The sequence below is a fragment of the Danio aesculapii genome, chromosome 6 (assembly GCF_903798145.1).
Source record: "Danio aesculapii chromosome 6, fDanAes4.1, whole genome shotgun sequence".
Taxonomy (NCBI): Eukaryota; Metazoa; Chordata; class Actinopteri; order Cypriniformes; family Danionidae; genus Danio; species Danio aesculapii.
Genome location: NC_079440.1, coordinates 16,101,251 through 16,117,818, shown reverse-complemented (window position 1 = coordinate 16,117,818; position 16,568 = coordinate 16,101,251).

Below are 16,568 nucleotides of genomic sequence, written 5' to 3'. Positions count from 1 at the left end.
TCCCGTCCTATATAAGATTAGCTAGTTAATGTACTTTCAAATAACCATTAATGAGTTCCTAAATTGTTTCTGCTCTCTGATGGTGAAAATTAAATCTCTTTCATTTAAAGGGAAGTTACTTTGATGACGGAGTAGATGGAGAAAGGCTCATGCTCATTAATTATAGATGAACAAAAGCGAATCTTTTGTTAACGACCTCATGATTAAATCTTTGCTGTTTTGTTGGTGATTAAAATCTCCAGACGTCTGGGTCAACGGTGTGTGTTTGCGTTAGGTACATATCAAATCAAGATTGCTAAATTATGCATTGCTCAGTTTAATTTGAATGTGCATTTTTGTTTAATGTGTAACATAATTTGAACTGAAATATAAATATGGGGCAGGGCATAGAGTGGCTCCTCCTCTTTAAAAAAACAGCCAATAGCATTTTTGTTTTTATTACAGCTCTGCCAGTAAGAGTGGTTGAGCTCAAATGCAGAGCTGTCTACAGAGCATCTGATTGGTCAGATGAGAAACTGAAGTATGAGTTCATGTAAAAAAAATGGTGATCCCTTTAATGACAAAGTGTAAGCTTTGAATGCTTATTTCTTCTAATTGTGAATTTTGTCACTGTTTTGAAGCACACTTGACTACAGATAACCTTAAGACTAGCATGCTAATAAAAAAAAAAATATATATATATATATATATTTCACGGGGACTTTAATTATTATTACCACTGCTTTATTAGGTACACCTGTCTAACTGCTTGTTAACGCAAATTTCCAATCAGCCAATCGCATGGTAGCAAGGTCTGTAGACATGGTCAAGATGATCTGCTGCAGTTCAAACCGAGCATCAGAATGGGGAAGAACAGTGATTTAAGTGACTTTAAACGTGGAATGATTGCTGGTGCCAGACGGGCTGGTCTGAGTATTTCAGAAACTGCTGATCTACTGAGATTTTCACGCACAACCATCTCTAGGGTTTACAGAGAATGGTCAGAAAAGGAGAAAATATCCAGTGATTGGCAGTTCTGTGGGCACAAATGCCTTTTAAGTAAGTAAGTAAGTAATGTGGATTTAGAGAACATGTTTATCGTGTATGGACATACACCCAAAGCGCTTCACAATCATGAGAGGGGGTCTCTTCATACCACCACCAGTGTGCAGCATCTACTTGGATGATGCAACGGCAGCCACAGGACAACGGTGCCAGTGCGCTCACCACACACCAGCTATAGGTGGAGTGGAGAGACAGTGATAGAGCCAATTGAGTGGATAGGGATGATTGGGAGGCCATGATCGTCAGGGCCGATGGAGGGAATTTGGCCAGGACACCGGGGTTACAACCCTACTCTTTACGAGAAGTGCCATAGGAGTTTTTAATAACCACAGAGAGTCAGGACCTCGGTTTAACGTCTCATCCAGCTATCATGTCAATGTGGACCAAAATCTGTGAGGAATATTTCTAGTACCTTGTTAAACCTTGTCTTTGCCCAAAGGATTAAGGCAGTTCTGAAGGTAAAGGGGTCCAACCCAGAACTAGTAAGGTGTACCTAATAAAGTGGCCGGTGAATGTATTTGGTAAGATCAATTATTATGAAAGCAACAGAATTATATTTTCAAGCAGTTTCAAACACTTTATCCAAAAGTAAGTTTTTTTTCACACCTTGAACACACTAGATTAAAATTTAAAGAATTTTTTACCAGTACCCATACAACCTAAAATACAAAAGCTATTTTACAGTTTAATTTAATTCGCACAGGGCAAATAAAAAAGGCTCCCAGGCTACTTTCCTTGTGTAACTCTTGAAGTTGGCATGGAACGGCATTTGCCACAGATATATATTCGCTTAAGGGCTAGACAGACGTGAGGGCAGCATCAAATGGTAGAAAACAGGATGCTCTATTTGTGTGGATGTTTCCTGCAGGGACACCGTGCTGTCTCATCTGAGGTGTGTTTCAACTGAAGTGTGCCATTTACCAGCTTGTTGTATCCGGGTGATGCACTTGAGACAGTTTGTGGCAGATCATCCATCCAATTTAACACTCCATTGTTCTGGAGAAAGAATGAAAAGAAAGATGATTAGTTATTTAGCAAGGCAGACCTGCCTTTTTAAAAAATATATTCAGGCAAAAGACTGATAGAAAATTACATGGCTAATCAAGCTAACTGAGAATCGTCTCTGAACAATTTTCTAATCTTTTCAGCAATAATATTAAGATCATGCGTGAAACAAAAATATTTACAATTTACAGTATGATCTCATTTGGCTAAATCAAGTAACATGAGCACAGCTTTGGAAATGTGAGTTAATAAAACAACTATGTTAACCAGTTAACTAGGGATGGCTCATGTGAAACTGATGTTTCGACACAGTGTAGAGATCCCAAAGCGCAAGTGTTTCGAAACACTGCACCAAAGCATGATCCGAAATGCCCAAGAAAAAACCTCATGTAGCCTAGCGGACTGTCAAATGATCCGAGTTCGAATCCCGACTTGTACAAATATTGTGAAATTATGACTTGATGTATTGTAATAATGCTACTGTTTATGACCAAAGCAAGACATATTTAATTACAAAGCGTTCATTCGTATGTCAGATCAATGTTAAAACAAAACAAGTTACAAAAACCGAGCATTTACGACCTAAAAGCTGACATCTATAGCTGCACCCTGGATTTGTACCTAGACTCATGCTAGTCTGAAACTTTCACCGCTTGACTAAATCACTTGAAGCCTCATCTCTACATCGTGGGGTTTAATACCTCAATTTGCATAACTTTCTTTGCTGAAGCTGTTCCAGAGCAATACATAACAAAAGGGCTACTAGGTGTCACTGTAGAGACGGGTTTCAAAATGTTTCAAAGCTTCGACACATTTACTTCAACCGTTTCAATGTTTCATGAAGCCTCGCTTTGCCCACCACTACAGTTAACTATAGGTACCTTTCAGTGTTGAGTTATAGCAAATGCTGATATTAACTAAGTATAATAAATACTGTAATTTTCCTATTTAAAGCATAACTCCTCTGTAGTTACATAGTGTACTAAGACATAATTAAAAGTTGCTATTTTCTAGGTTGATATGGACTATATGGATCTATATTCTTGTTCCAGTGTAATAATCAAGGAACTTTGCTGCTGTACCATGGCTGCAGCAGGCACAATGACATAGATACCAACTAGTGGTGCAAGTGTAGTACTTGGTGCTTAGGACTATTTTCAGGTGCTGCGTAATATTGCATCTGCTGTTAGTTTCTTGATGTATATATTCGAAACTGTTTAACTCTAAAAGCTTATTTATGCACACGTATGGTCCGGCGCAGCCTTCGCATGGTCGCATGGCCCTCGTTGTGGCTGATGAGCACCTATCAAAAAATGTACCGACATGTCACAATGACCCATATCGCAAGCTCTGTGATTGGTCGGCTTGGGAGCTGTGATGAGTGTGGGCGGTGCTGAGAGACGCGAAGGAGCTCCAGATGGAAACTTTTGTTTGGTGTTTACCTTATTAATAAAGTTGTTGCACGTCAGCCGGTTCCCGCCTCTGAAAGAGCGAGGTAGCGTTCCGAAAAAACAAAACACCCACGAAGAAACTCGATACATAGGAACATAACATAACCTATTGCCAACAAGCATTTCAGAAGTGTTATTGCAGAGCAACACAAACAGCACGCAGATGTATAAATGCACGGCTCCGCGCAAGGCATGCACCATGGGTCATAGCAATCGCTCGACGCAGAAGTATAAACCAGCCTTAAGGGAGTTGTAAAATTAGTCTTTTTTTTTAAGTGGAGTGTTCCTTCAACATTAATGCTTTAACATTATTCAATAAACTTGCTACAGTGGGCAATTTAATGTTTATAAACATTTAATCAGCTGTTAATTGCTAGTTCATATTAGCCCATTTCTGAAAAAGTCTGATGAAGGCCACAAAACGTTCGACTCTGAATCAAAAAATCAATTCTTTCTGCAATCAATTCCCAAATGCCCTACAGATCTCCTGTGACTCTACATACAAAAACTGCCTCTGTTCATGATGGTTATTTAGTTTACTGGACCCAATTTGCAGCGATCCATAGCAATAACATTTTAAAAGCAATGTCAATTTAGTTTAAAACTCTTAATTATAAGACTAATTCGGGTCATTGAAATCAAGGTTGTAACCATAAAAACATTTTAGTTTAATAGAAATATTTCTAAAGGCTATATAAAATAATATAAATTGCAATGCATACGAGTGAATCTTTGGCCCTTTTTACACATACAGACCTTTGTGTGACCTTTTTGAAAATACACGATTCACTGTAAAAAATGCAGGGTTCCACACAATTAATTCATGTTGTCCCAACACAAACTGATTAAGTTAACTTAACACTTTTAACAAATTTATGTGGATTGAAAATAAAAAAATTAAGTTGTCCCAATGAAGAATTGTCTCATTTTATTTAGGTCGTTTGAACAAGCTAAAAATATTTTTTGAGTATAAATTCGTTCCGGCAATTTTCCGGAAAGAGAAGTTGAAACATTTCCGGTAATTTGCCGAAATGCTGCTGTGTGAACGCAGAAGGAAAATTGCCGGCAAGAGCGCGTTCACGCTTAGAACGCGCTGACGTGAGACGTCTACTCCAGTCAATCAGAACAATTAAATGCATTCACATCCGCTCTGTTTATTAAAATAAAAGCCTGTGAATATATTTCCAGACACATTTAGCTGCTAGATTTTAGTCAGGTAAGATTTAAATGTTCATTTTTAATGCCAACTGTGTAAAAAAAATAGAATGGTTATGATAAACCGCTGTTTGTTTAACGTACCTTCAAGATCTGTTTCAGTTGCTTGATGCATATGCACATAAAGTGAAGTAGTGCTGATATCGCTGACAAGTGTGGGCGGAACCACAAGCCACACAAGCCCAATGAAGCGAGTGTTTACAAGTGTTGAGTGCGGTGAAGGAGGTCCAGAAGGAATGTTTTGTTTTGTGTCTACCTCATGATTAATGCTGTTCAACGCCCGTCAGAGCTAATTCTACATTAAGGTAGCGATAAGAAAAAACAAAACACCAGCGAAGAAACTCGACACAGAGGAATATAAAGACCTACTGCCAGCTAGCATTTCGGAAGTGTTATTGCAGAGCAACACAAACAGCGCACAGAAGAATAAATGCACAGCAAAGCGCAAGGCATGCACCGTGGGTCACGCTAGTCCCTCTACGCAGAAGTAAAAACCAGGTTTTAAGGCACGCGAGGTTACCTTTGTGGTAAACAAACAGCTCACGATCAGCTCATGTGTGAATTTGCAGTCACGAATACATAATTACATAAAGACAGAAATTACATTTTTGGGTGAATTATACCTAATAATATCAATATGTGATTTGGAGGTGTCCATGTTGCTGGGCAATGTATATAAAACAATGTAAAGACTTGTGCGACTGTCTTTATGCTTCTCTACTGACCTTGAAAATAAATGTTGGATTAAGATTATATAGGGGGTCGAACCGAGATCATGATTAATTGTGCAGCCCTACTTGAAACTTCGCAGGGCTTGGAAATAGTCCTAGCAACAGTAGGTAACAGCACTGTGTAACATCATTGCACCTGCTGCAGCCAAGGTAGGCTACAACAGCAAAGTTAATTGATTATTATACCAGACTTAGTACGTTTACATGGACACAAATAATTTGATTTTAATGCGATTAAGACAATACTCTGATTAAGAGTCTACCATGTAAACAGCAATTTTTGATTAATTGAATCAGATTAAGGTCATAATCGAACTAAAGAGAAATCGAATTAAGACATGTGGAGTATGCCGATTTTAGTCGCATTACTGAAGTGCAGTACAGACAGTAGAGCTGCACGATTCTAACTAAAATGAGAATTTTTTTTTTGTTTAAAATAAAAATCACGATTTTTTCACGATTCTGTAGATGTAAAATAAAAGTTAATATGAGTCGGCAATTATTATTGTTTTTTCTCAAACATATGGTAAAACAACAATAATAATATTATGTGTAGGTCTACTGGTTTCTATAAATAATTCTATTCTACTTATAATAATTCTGATGTTGAATTATGTTCGAGATATATGCTTGCAATCTGTCATTGACAACATTTTTAGACCATTTTATTCACTGGTAAAATCAACATTATATAGGCTAGAGTAGTTATACTGACACTGTAAACATTTATTTTCATGCACAACTGTGTGTTCGCTATGAAAGTAAAAACATATCAAATGCTTGTCGCAATCATAACTCAAAAATGCGATATGATTATTTAAATGATGTGCACACTTTTGGTTTCATTTTCACTAATAAGTGCTGTTTATACTTCGCGCGCGGCTCTCAAACGATCACTCTGTGCCAACTGAATATTATTTACAAATTTAGTACCTGTTACTCACAGCCTATGCAGGTTCTGTTCACTAAAGTAGACGCGCACGCGTCTATCATTAAGTAGGGCGCGCACCTGCCCTCTCTGTGGTAACAGGTCACCGTCAGCAGCTCACGTCACGCGTGATTTCCCGGCCGCGAATACAGTATTATATGAAGACAAAAATTACATTTTTAGGTGAATTATACCTTAAAAATACAGTATGTGACTCTTTTAACATCATTTGGAGGTGTCCATGTCGCTGAGCAACGTATGTGAAACAATGAAAAGACTCGTGCAGCTGCCTTTGCTTCTCTCCTGAACCTGAAAATATGATTGGCAGAATCGTAGAAATGCTGGATTAAGATCGTGTAGGGGGTCGAATTGAGATTGCGATCTTTTTTCGATTAATTGTGCAGTTCTAACAGACAGGTAAACACCTTAATCAAACTATTACCGTCATGTAAGACTTTTTTTGCAACAGGATAGTCCACACACAAACACACACCCACACACGCACACGGCTGTTTGACACTCTCTGCACCTACCAAGCCAGTGCAGACCACCTGCATCGTGAAATGCGGAGTTTTTTTTTTTCTTCCATTCAGCATGCGGTATGAACTTCCATTAAAACAACACTTTTTCAGCAGTTCATAGTTGCATTCAATATCTTGTTTGTCGTGGGGGCATGCATGAAATGTTCCCGAATGAAAGTAAAAGTGCCGAACTGCAGTTAAAGTCGACAAATTAAAAATCAAACACCTGAAATTACATGAAACTCCAGAGAAAATGTGGATAGTGTGGTGACACAATGACGTTAATCTACGTATGTGCTATAACATGCAAAACATGATCATGAAAGGAACATTCAAAAAGCAACTCATGTAAACGCCTTAATCTTATTATTGTCTAAATTAGATTAAGGTAAATAATTCGATTACTGATGTCCATGTAAATGTAGTCAATGAGAGTAAAGTTCCTAGACATATCAGACTAGAAAAAAGCTACTTTTTTTTCTTTCTTTCTTTGTCGTACTACACGATGTAACTACACAAAAGCTAGTATTTAAATCGAAAATTTATCAAAATCTTTTTTTATTTATTTTGAGAGGGAGGCTAATGGTCTGATCTGATCTGATTCAATGATTTATGCTAAGCTAAAAGTGCTGATTGTCTAAAATGGCTGAAAATGAGCCTATTTCCACACACACACACACAAAAAAGTGGTGTTCCTTTAAACAAGATTGTCATTTTAACAAATATAGTAGTGGAGTTCAGCAGAGCACTACAAAAATGTCAAACAATATGGGGACAGTTTGGTCACTTCTAGCTAAATATTGTGTCAGCAAACTCCCAAGCCACATGAAGGCTGGGCTACAGCACAGACACGAAGAGGCTGCTGAACGGCTAAAAAAGCATTTGGTTATTGGAGTGAAAGAACCGCGTGGGTGTTAAGGGCGATCCATTTTCTGAGGCATTGTGCAATGTGTTCGCTCACCAGTTTACCTCGGTGCCTGCGGGTCAAGAGGCCTTAACGCTCACAGATACGTGCAATGCGCCATTGTGCTCTGGACCACTTTGATACTTACAGACGATTGCGCTTGGAGAAGCTGTTCGTGTGGAATCATGGGGGCGTTAAACCTTGTCATGGCCTAACAGCAGCCCTGGCATATCTGGAGCCATAATGATAAGATCTCATCACTGTGACAGTTTATGCAACTGCCATTTCCCTCTGCCAGTCTCTCTATCCTCTCCCTCCCATTCAGTTCTGCTCGTTCCCCTCACCCAAAAAAATAAAATAAAAAACACGTTGACAGAAACCGCCTTTATCGCATTTTCTCGGCACCTGCTTCAACAATTGTTATGTGGCAAACACGTCCGTGTGCGAGGTCGCAGTTGTCATGTCACTGGCCGTAATAACATCCATTACATCAGACTCAATCAGCGCGTCCCCGGAGACGGCAGTCCATGATTAACTGGTCTGTCACCCATCATTTGACGCGCCATTTGTCAGTATCACTCTGCGGCGCGTCGGGTAGGGTGGTGCTTCAAACTGAAACATTACCGCAGAAGGCACATGCTAAGAGGACTGTGCTATGAATGTTTTAGCAGACGGCGACTGCAACGCTACAACAGAAATAGAAACAGCGCCAGAGTTGAAGGCAGCCAGGCAGGCACTTGAAGCGGGAGTACAGTATGGGAGCCGTTGCTAGGTAACGCCAGAGCCCCGGGCGCGCGCGCAGGAGCATCCTCGTGCCCCTCTTAGCGGTTTGTTAAAGGAAAATAGATTTGCATCAGCCCTGCTGCTGTCATTATGAGCGGTATCGTCGTCACCTTGAAACACTTGTTTCGCAGTGAATGTGCAGACCTACTTCTAGCAGTGGAAAAATGCTCAAAAATCACTTGTTTCCCAAAATCATCTCTTTTTTATCAATAGTATGGGAGAGTGGGGACGGTTTCAAGCTGAAACAATGGATTGAACAATGGTCCGAACGATGTACAATATGATCATGTAGATTATCCACTTTATAAGTACAAATAAACAGCCAACATTTTAATAATATGCAGGTAACTCTATAGTTAATGGTGAGAATTGGTACTTAACCTGAAGTGTTACAATTTAAGCAACACAAACTAGTTATAAGCAGGGTGTGAATTACAGGGGGGTTTGGAGGGATTGACCCCCCCCACCCCCGCCCCTAATTACAGTGGCTTGAGAAAGCCAACATACTGTTATACTACAAACTTCTTCTGAGACTAATTTCTATATGCATCTCCTCCTAGAGCGTTCATACTACAACCACCAAACTTACTTCAAACCGCCAAACTGGTCTGACTTGGGTTTCTATATCTTTTCCAACTGATCAGATTTTCAGTTTTCTGAAAACTGACCCAGAAAATTTGGTCCCACTGACTTACTATTAGACCAAACTTTGTGACCTCATAACTTTGCGCCAGATTGTCATACAGGCTTACGGTTACACTCATTTAACCCAGACTACCAATCTGCCAATCACTGATGACCTTTCAACTTACTAGCCACACCCTAACAACCACTTACGGCACCTTAGCAACTGTCCAATAGACTTCCATTGTAAAAACTGCCATTGATTTTATATTGGACATACTAACAGCATACCAATTTGTGCTAATATACCAATCCACACTAGAAACATACTAATCATACTAGCAAACATGCTAATTTATTCTATAAACATACTAGCAACATGCTAATTCATACTAAATTCAATGCTAACATGCTAATTCAAACTGGAAACATGCTAGCAACATGCTAATTCAGACTAGAACCATGCTAACACAATGCTAATATTTGCTAGAAACATGCTAGCATAATGCTAATTCCTACTAGAACCATGCTAATTTATGTAAGCAACTGCCTAGCAACCACTCAGAACACCTTAGCAACCCCCTAGAAACACCTTACCAACTGCCTAGCAATTTATTAGTAACCACCTAGCCATGCCTTAGCAACCACCTAGCAACCACTCAGAATACCCTAGCAACACCATAGCAACGACCTAGAATACCTTAGCAACCGCCCCGCAACACCTTAGCAACGCCTTAGCAACCACCTAGCAATCACTCAGAACACCCTAGCAACCACCTAGCCTTAGCAACTACCTAGCATCACCTTAGCAATCACCAAGCAACTCCTTAGCAACCACCTAGCAACAGCTTATCAACCATTTAAAACACCCTAGCAACCGCCTAGCAATCACTCAGAACACCATAGCAACCACCTAGCAAGACCTTAGCAAGCACTTAAAACACCCTAGCAATGCCTTAGCAATCTTTCAGAACCCCTATCAACCGCCTAGCAAGAAACATGCCAACCAATATAGAAACATGCTAACATATGTACTTATCCATCTATGCCAACTGTTTCCAACTTCTTAAGAACTACTTCAGTTATTTAAACTTTTAAATTACTTCAAACTTTCAGACAAGGCTTTAACAAGCCACCATAAAGTTTGTCTATGAACTTTACTTTTCTAACACTTGATCCCCCCTGAAGGACATCAAAACAAGATATATGTGGGGGTCAGCCCTTTTATAGTAAGCTTTCTCTGATCTCAAATCTATATCTTACATTTTAATAATCAAAGATGTGTAATGTAAATATACATTTAACCCCCCTATAATGGTTTATACCATTGTAACTGCATAATTGCGCCAATTAATGCTAGGAAAAATATCATTCAACAGTCTGAAACAGGCAGTTCTTGAGCACTGATACAGGCCCAAAGCCAGCCTGGTAAAAGGGGTGGTTCTCTTTTTCTCAAAAAGTGGACCTTTATGCAGTTATAGGCCTCATTTAGGCTATCATTTAATTGTGGGTTTTAGTGACATTTAAGCACTATTTTGGCTGAAATAGATTGTCAGATGGTCATCATAACCAAAAAAATACATTTGAAAATTCATGGATAAGAGCAACATTCAAAATATTATTCAAATTAATTTTGATATTGGTTGCTTTTGGTGCTTCACAGCTTTTTATTGGTCATGGTTTTTCCAAGATTTAGAATAAAAGTTACTTGTGAACTATTTCTCTATTTAAAAACAATACAGTAGCGAAAGATGACTTCACTTACATCAGATTGTAGGTTTTTTGCACAGCTGGATGTTGAACATGGAAAATAGTTGTTAACATTGGCCAAAAGTGATTAGCTGTCGTCATACTGAAGCTACAGCTGACAGAGGATTCCACTTGGTCTTAAAACCTTTTTCGATGGGTTATGTTCACCATTTATGATGGCATAGCAGTCAAAATAGACAATTGAGCTCATGTATGGGACAAATTCTGGACCTATGTCAGTGAAGGGTGGGGCTGTCAAACCACCCGAACACCCCCCATCCCCCATCCCCCACCCTCCCCCTGGCCCTCCCCATTCCTGGCTACGGACCAGTGATAAAGTATTCACAAAACACTTTTCTTGTAAAATAGGTGTTTATATCGGCATGTAGCCTAAAAAATGGACATATAATTTGTATAGTTTGACCTAAAGTAACCTCTAAAATAAATATCCCTTAAAGGGGTGGTCCACTACGATATCATATTTTAAACTTTAGTTGATGTGTAATGTAGCTGTGTGAAAATAAACAACATATTTGAATGTAATATGTTCAAAGTTCAATGCAAAGGGAGACATTGGCTTTTACAGAGTTAGCTTAGCAAAGCCTACAGTGAACGTAGTTTGGGGGCTACAAAAAAATACATTTGGGTTAATGATGTCATAAACCCTTCAGGTTACAAGCATACACTTCTTGCAGTGAAGGGGCGTGGCCAGATCCGCTGTAATGTTATAGAAGAGACACTTCCTGGTGACATGGAGCCGATCTGTGAATGACAGCACATTAGCACATATTAGCTGATCAATCAGAGCCTTTTGAGGGCAAGCTTTCAGAGGAACTAGGAAATATGATTGTCATTTTTATGTTAGCTGAGTATCAGTATGTCATTAAAGTAAAATATATGGAAAAATAACGAGATTGATCAGAAGGGAAGCATGAGCATGCATTGCTTTGCATCTTATAAACTCAACCAAGCCTTAAAATTACACTCTGGATCATCCCTTTAAAACACTGAGAATGTATACATTTTATTAATAAATTAGATGTAATTTAAATACATTTATAAATTTAATTCACTGAAGCATCTATTAGCAAACTACTACCGAAAAAGTTGACCCCCCCGATCGTCAATGTAATTCGAACACTGGTTGCAACATGGGGTCGTTACAACAAGACTTATTCCTCCATTCAGGAATATAGGGCTAGAGTGGTGATTTTCATACTATATATTCACTCATTTAATCTGAGAGAAATTAGCCACATGTGACCATTCCTTCAGCATAAAACAAATGTTTAGGTAAAAAAAGTTATTTTTTATGTTTAGAAAATTTCTTATACTGTCTAATCTGTTTTTGTGAAACATTATTTGTTTATATAATATAATTCACTGTTTTCTTAGCTTTAAATAGGCATAGCTGTCAAGTGTCATTTTTATAAAGCTATTGTATCTATATTTCATAGACAGTTTAATCGGGGTTGACAGAGAACAAAATTCATTTGAAGCTTGCCTTATTAGCAATTCATTCATTTTCTTTTCAGCTTAGTCCCTTTATTAATCTGTCGTCGCCGCAGCGGAATGAACCGCCAATATTAACAATTTACCATTTTAATTTCATCACAGTTTCAATGTAATTCAATTTTTAAAAATGAATTATTTGATCAATTTATTCATTTCAAAGTTCTAAGAAGTAGTTTAGTACAGGTCAGTCTAGATTTTCTGTACAATATATTTTCATTCAGTTTTTTTAGGCCTGACTGGTTGTTGCTTGTTCTTTTAATAATCTCAATTTAAATGGCCAATTTATCTATTTAACAATTTACATATAGTTTTTTTTACCCTAAAAAATGTAAATAAACTTCAACCTGATGTTTTAGAATTTTTTTATCAATACATTTCAATCAATAGGCTGCACGGTGGCACAGTGGGGAGCATGATCGCCTCACAGCAAGAAGGTCGCTGGTTCGAGCCTGGACTGAGTCAGTTGACATTTCTTTTTTTACAATTATTTTTTCGGGGTTTTCACCTTTAATGTTTAGGACAGTTGAGTATTGACAGGAAAGTGTGGGGAGCAGAGAGGGGAAAGATCAGCACAAAACCTTGAGGTGGAAATTGAACTCCATGCACCCCATGTCTCGATGCACAAACCACTACACCATTGGCACTGACGGTCAGTAGGCATTTCTGTGTGGAGTTTGCATGTTCTCCCTGTGTTCGTGTGTGTTTCCTCCGGGTGCTCCGGTTTCCCCCACAGTCCAAAGACATGCGCTATAGGTGAATTGGGTAAGCTAAATTGTCCATAGTGTATGTGTGTGAGTGAGTGTGTATGGGTGTTTCCCAGTGATGGGTTGCAGCTGGAAGGGCATCCGCTGCGTAAAACATATGCTGGATAAGTTGGCGGTTCATTTCACTGTGGCGATGTATTTCAATGAATGTTGCAACCATCCCCCTGTACGGGGTCAGTTGCAACATTTGACTTTGTTCAAATTTATATTCTGCATATATAATCATATGTACAAATATTAGCAATGTGGGAAATTAAAGTTTTGGGTTTCCACAAAAAACTCTGAGAAACTGAAGGAAATGCAAAACGTGTTGCAACTGTCCCCATTCTCCCCTACTTCTGTCTATTCTGTCATTTATTTCGTGAAAGAATCTGCAGTTCTGAATGAAGCATTCTAGATCGTCCCAGCAGGACCCCCTTGAAATATGCATTTTACAGCCTACTTTAACTTTTATGCATACATAAAGAGGCTATAAATTGTCTGCGCTGCTGTACAGACTCGTTCTTTTCTGATTATTATTAATAGGCCAAAAAATCCATTCCAGTGCTCTTTATGTTTGTTTGTTTGATTGATTGATTGATCGGTCTTATAGATGGCGAATTAAACTGAATCGCGAACTTTAGATCTTTCAAGATATTAATTTGAAGTTATTAATTCTCAGCTGGTCGAAAAAGTAAAAAAAAAAAGCAAAGACAACTCAGAGTGGCTGCGACAGGAATCACATAGGACATAGGCCACATATTTTTTAATATGATTGAATGGGAATGCATACCATAAATTTGTAATGACCTTATGTGACCTCGTCATCCTATTGCGCACTGCTATTCATAAATCCTCTCCTTTGGCCTCATGGGACATCCAATGCACACTTCAGAATCTTGCTGAAAGAAGTATGTAATCCAGGTAATTTTTGCCTACCTTTTAAGGCTCAGTCCCAAATGGCACACTAAACCCCTGTGGTACTCCTCTGAGCCAGCACTTTAATGCTGCATTTACTATCAATAAGAAGTCTGCTAAGAGCTCACCTCAGTGTGGGCTCATCAGAAGTGACTTTCAAGGGTGCTTGTGAGCTTCTGAAAGCTAAAATGAGGATCGGAACAGTCTACATTCTTGTAGACTTAAGCCCAAAGCATACTTCCTCCACCCGCATTCTATGAAAGTCTGTGCACTCTATGCATTACAAATGGGAAATGTCTCCCTCAGAAGGGTACTTTGGAGTAAAAACAATTATGACCGCCTTATTGAAGTGTCGATTAGAACTGTTTAAAGGGCACCTATGATTAAAATCCCTTTTTGTAATCTGTTTGGGCAGAACTGTGTGTATATTGTGTTCACAGTCATATTTGGGTGACATAAAGACAATAAGTGTCTTTTTGAAAATTTCCTGACGTTAAAACAGGATTCAAATCCCTCCCATTTTGAGGCCCACCACAATGTGACATTTGAGTGCAGTTTGCCCGCCTCGACAGCTGCATATTAACCTGTCTCCGTAGTAACACGTATAATCATATCAACAAGATAGGAAGTGCACAAAGCAACTGGGATTCAAAGATCTGTTCAGCTCTCTGATCATCAATCATCATCAAATGTGATCAAGCATGAGTTTTACCGTCATTATCGCCACAGCCGCATGTCACAATTATAAAAGAAGACGCTTCAAACCCAGGTTGTGGCTTTAAATCAGGTTTACTTTGTACATTAACATAACGGATATCCATACAGCAGTGTATATTAACGTGTATCCTGTCACATTTGCCGTGCAAAAACAGTGCAAAGTTAGACGCACGAGCTGTGTGTGTGCGCATGAACTTTGTAACAACATTGTGTGTGTGACTCATCCTTGCAGAAAAGCTTGAATTAACTCCACAATAAATACTATGCTGAAAAATCCATCTTAAACCAGGCTGGTCAAGCTGGTTTTAGCTGGTCATTTTTCAGCCTGACCAGCTAAGACCAGCCCTGGAAATGGCCAAAACCCCTCTAAAACCAGGCTGGTCGACCAGCTAAAACCAACCAACCACCCTAGGCTGGTTTAAGCTGTTTTTTTCAGTAGGGTATCTATCTATCTATCTATCTATCTATCTATCTATCTATCTATCTATCTATCTATCTATCTATCTATCTATCTATCTATCTATCTATCTATCTATCTGTCTGTCTATCTGTCTATCTGTCTGTCTGTCTGTCTGTCTGTCTGTCTGTCTGTCTGTCTGTCTGTTTATCTATCTATGCCATTGCTAAACCATTTCGTTTTTAAAAGTAAACCTGATGTGACTGCTGAAACTAAACATTTTTGCAGTTATTTGCCTCATTTTTCATTTAATTATGAGGTATAAATCTTGCATTTTAGTGACATTTTAAGAACATATTTTTTGCTGGATTAGCTTGTCGGATGGTTATCATAATCACACTTTTTAATGTACCAAAAGTACTTTCAACCATTCTGTCAAACATACTATTTTACTATTTTAAGTGTTTATTTACAAATGTGCATTTAAACTGCAAGTTTTATATTACAGTTATATAAATAATAAATTTTTTTAAATAAAAAATATGAAAAGATACTTATTTTAAAAATACAAATTTATTATCATGTATCACTACATTTTCATTACATCATTACATTTTTTAAAATCTGTTAAAACTCGTTTTAGATTAAAAACTAAAGCCTACAGGCAAAGAACAAACTGGCCAGATCATCAAACTTTCCTCTGTTAGAATTTGGCCATTTGAATAACAAGAAAAAAAAAAAAATAATAATAATCCAAATTTTGGTCACCCTTGGTTACAGACCTAAAACTTAATAAATGGTATAAAGAGAATTAATTATTAATATAATTAAATAGAAGTTAAGTAAATAACTGCATATATATATATATATATATATATATATATATATATATAAATAAAAATTTTCATTCTTGGGTGATGGGGGTGTTGTTTGATTCACCCGTCCCCACCAATGTCAAGTGCAAACCTACGCCCTTGATTAGGTAACAGATTTAGGATGACAAAACCCCCTTCACTATTCTCCACATTGCAAAAGACCGGAGCGTATTGTATTTGGCGCCCTCTGCCGTTTAGATGAGACAAACGGTGCATTTCTCAAGTAATCTTCTCATTGGCAAGTCCATAATTACATCAGTCATTAAAAGATTCCAGAATTAGCTCTCGTTAGCAATTATACGCTGTTTAGAAAGCCAGCCAAACGTCCTATGAATCATCTCTTCCCTGGCCTTCTTAGGTTGCCCATAGAATAACACAATCCAGATATAGCCTTTACCACAGTGTCTTCGTCGCAACACGAAACTTGCAAATTGCTGTTGACAGCACA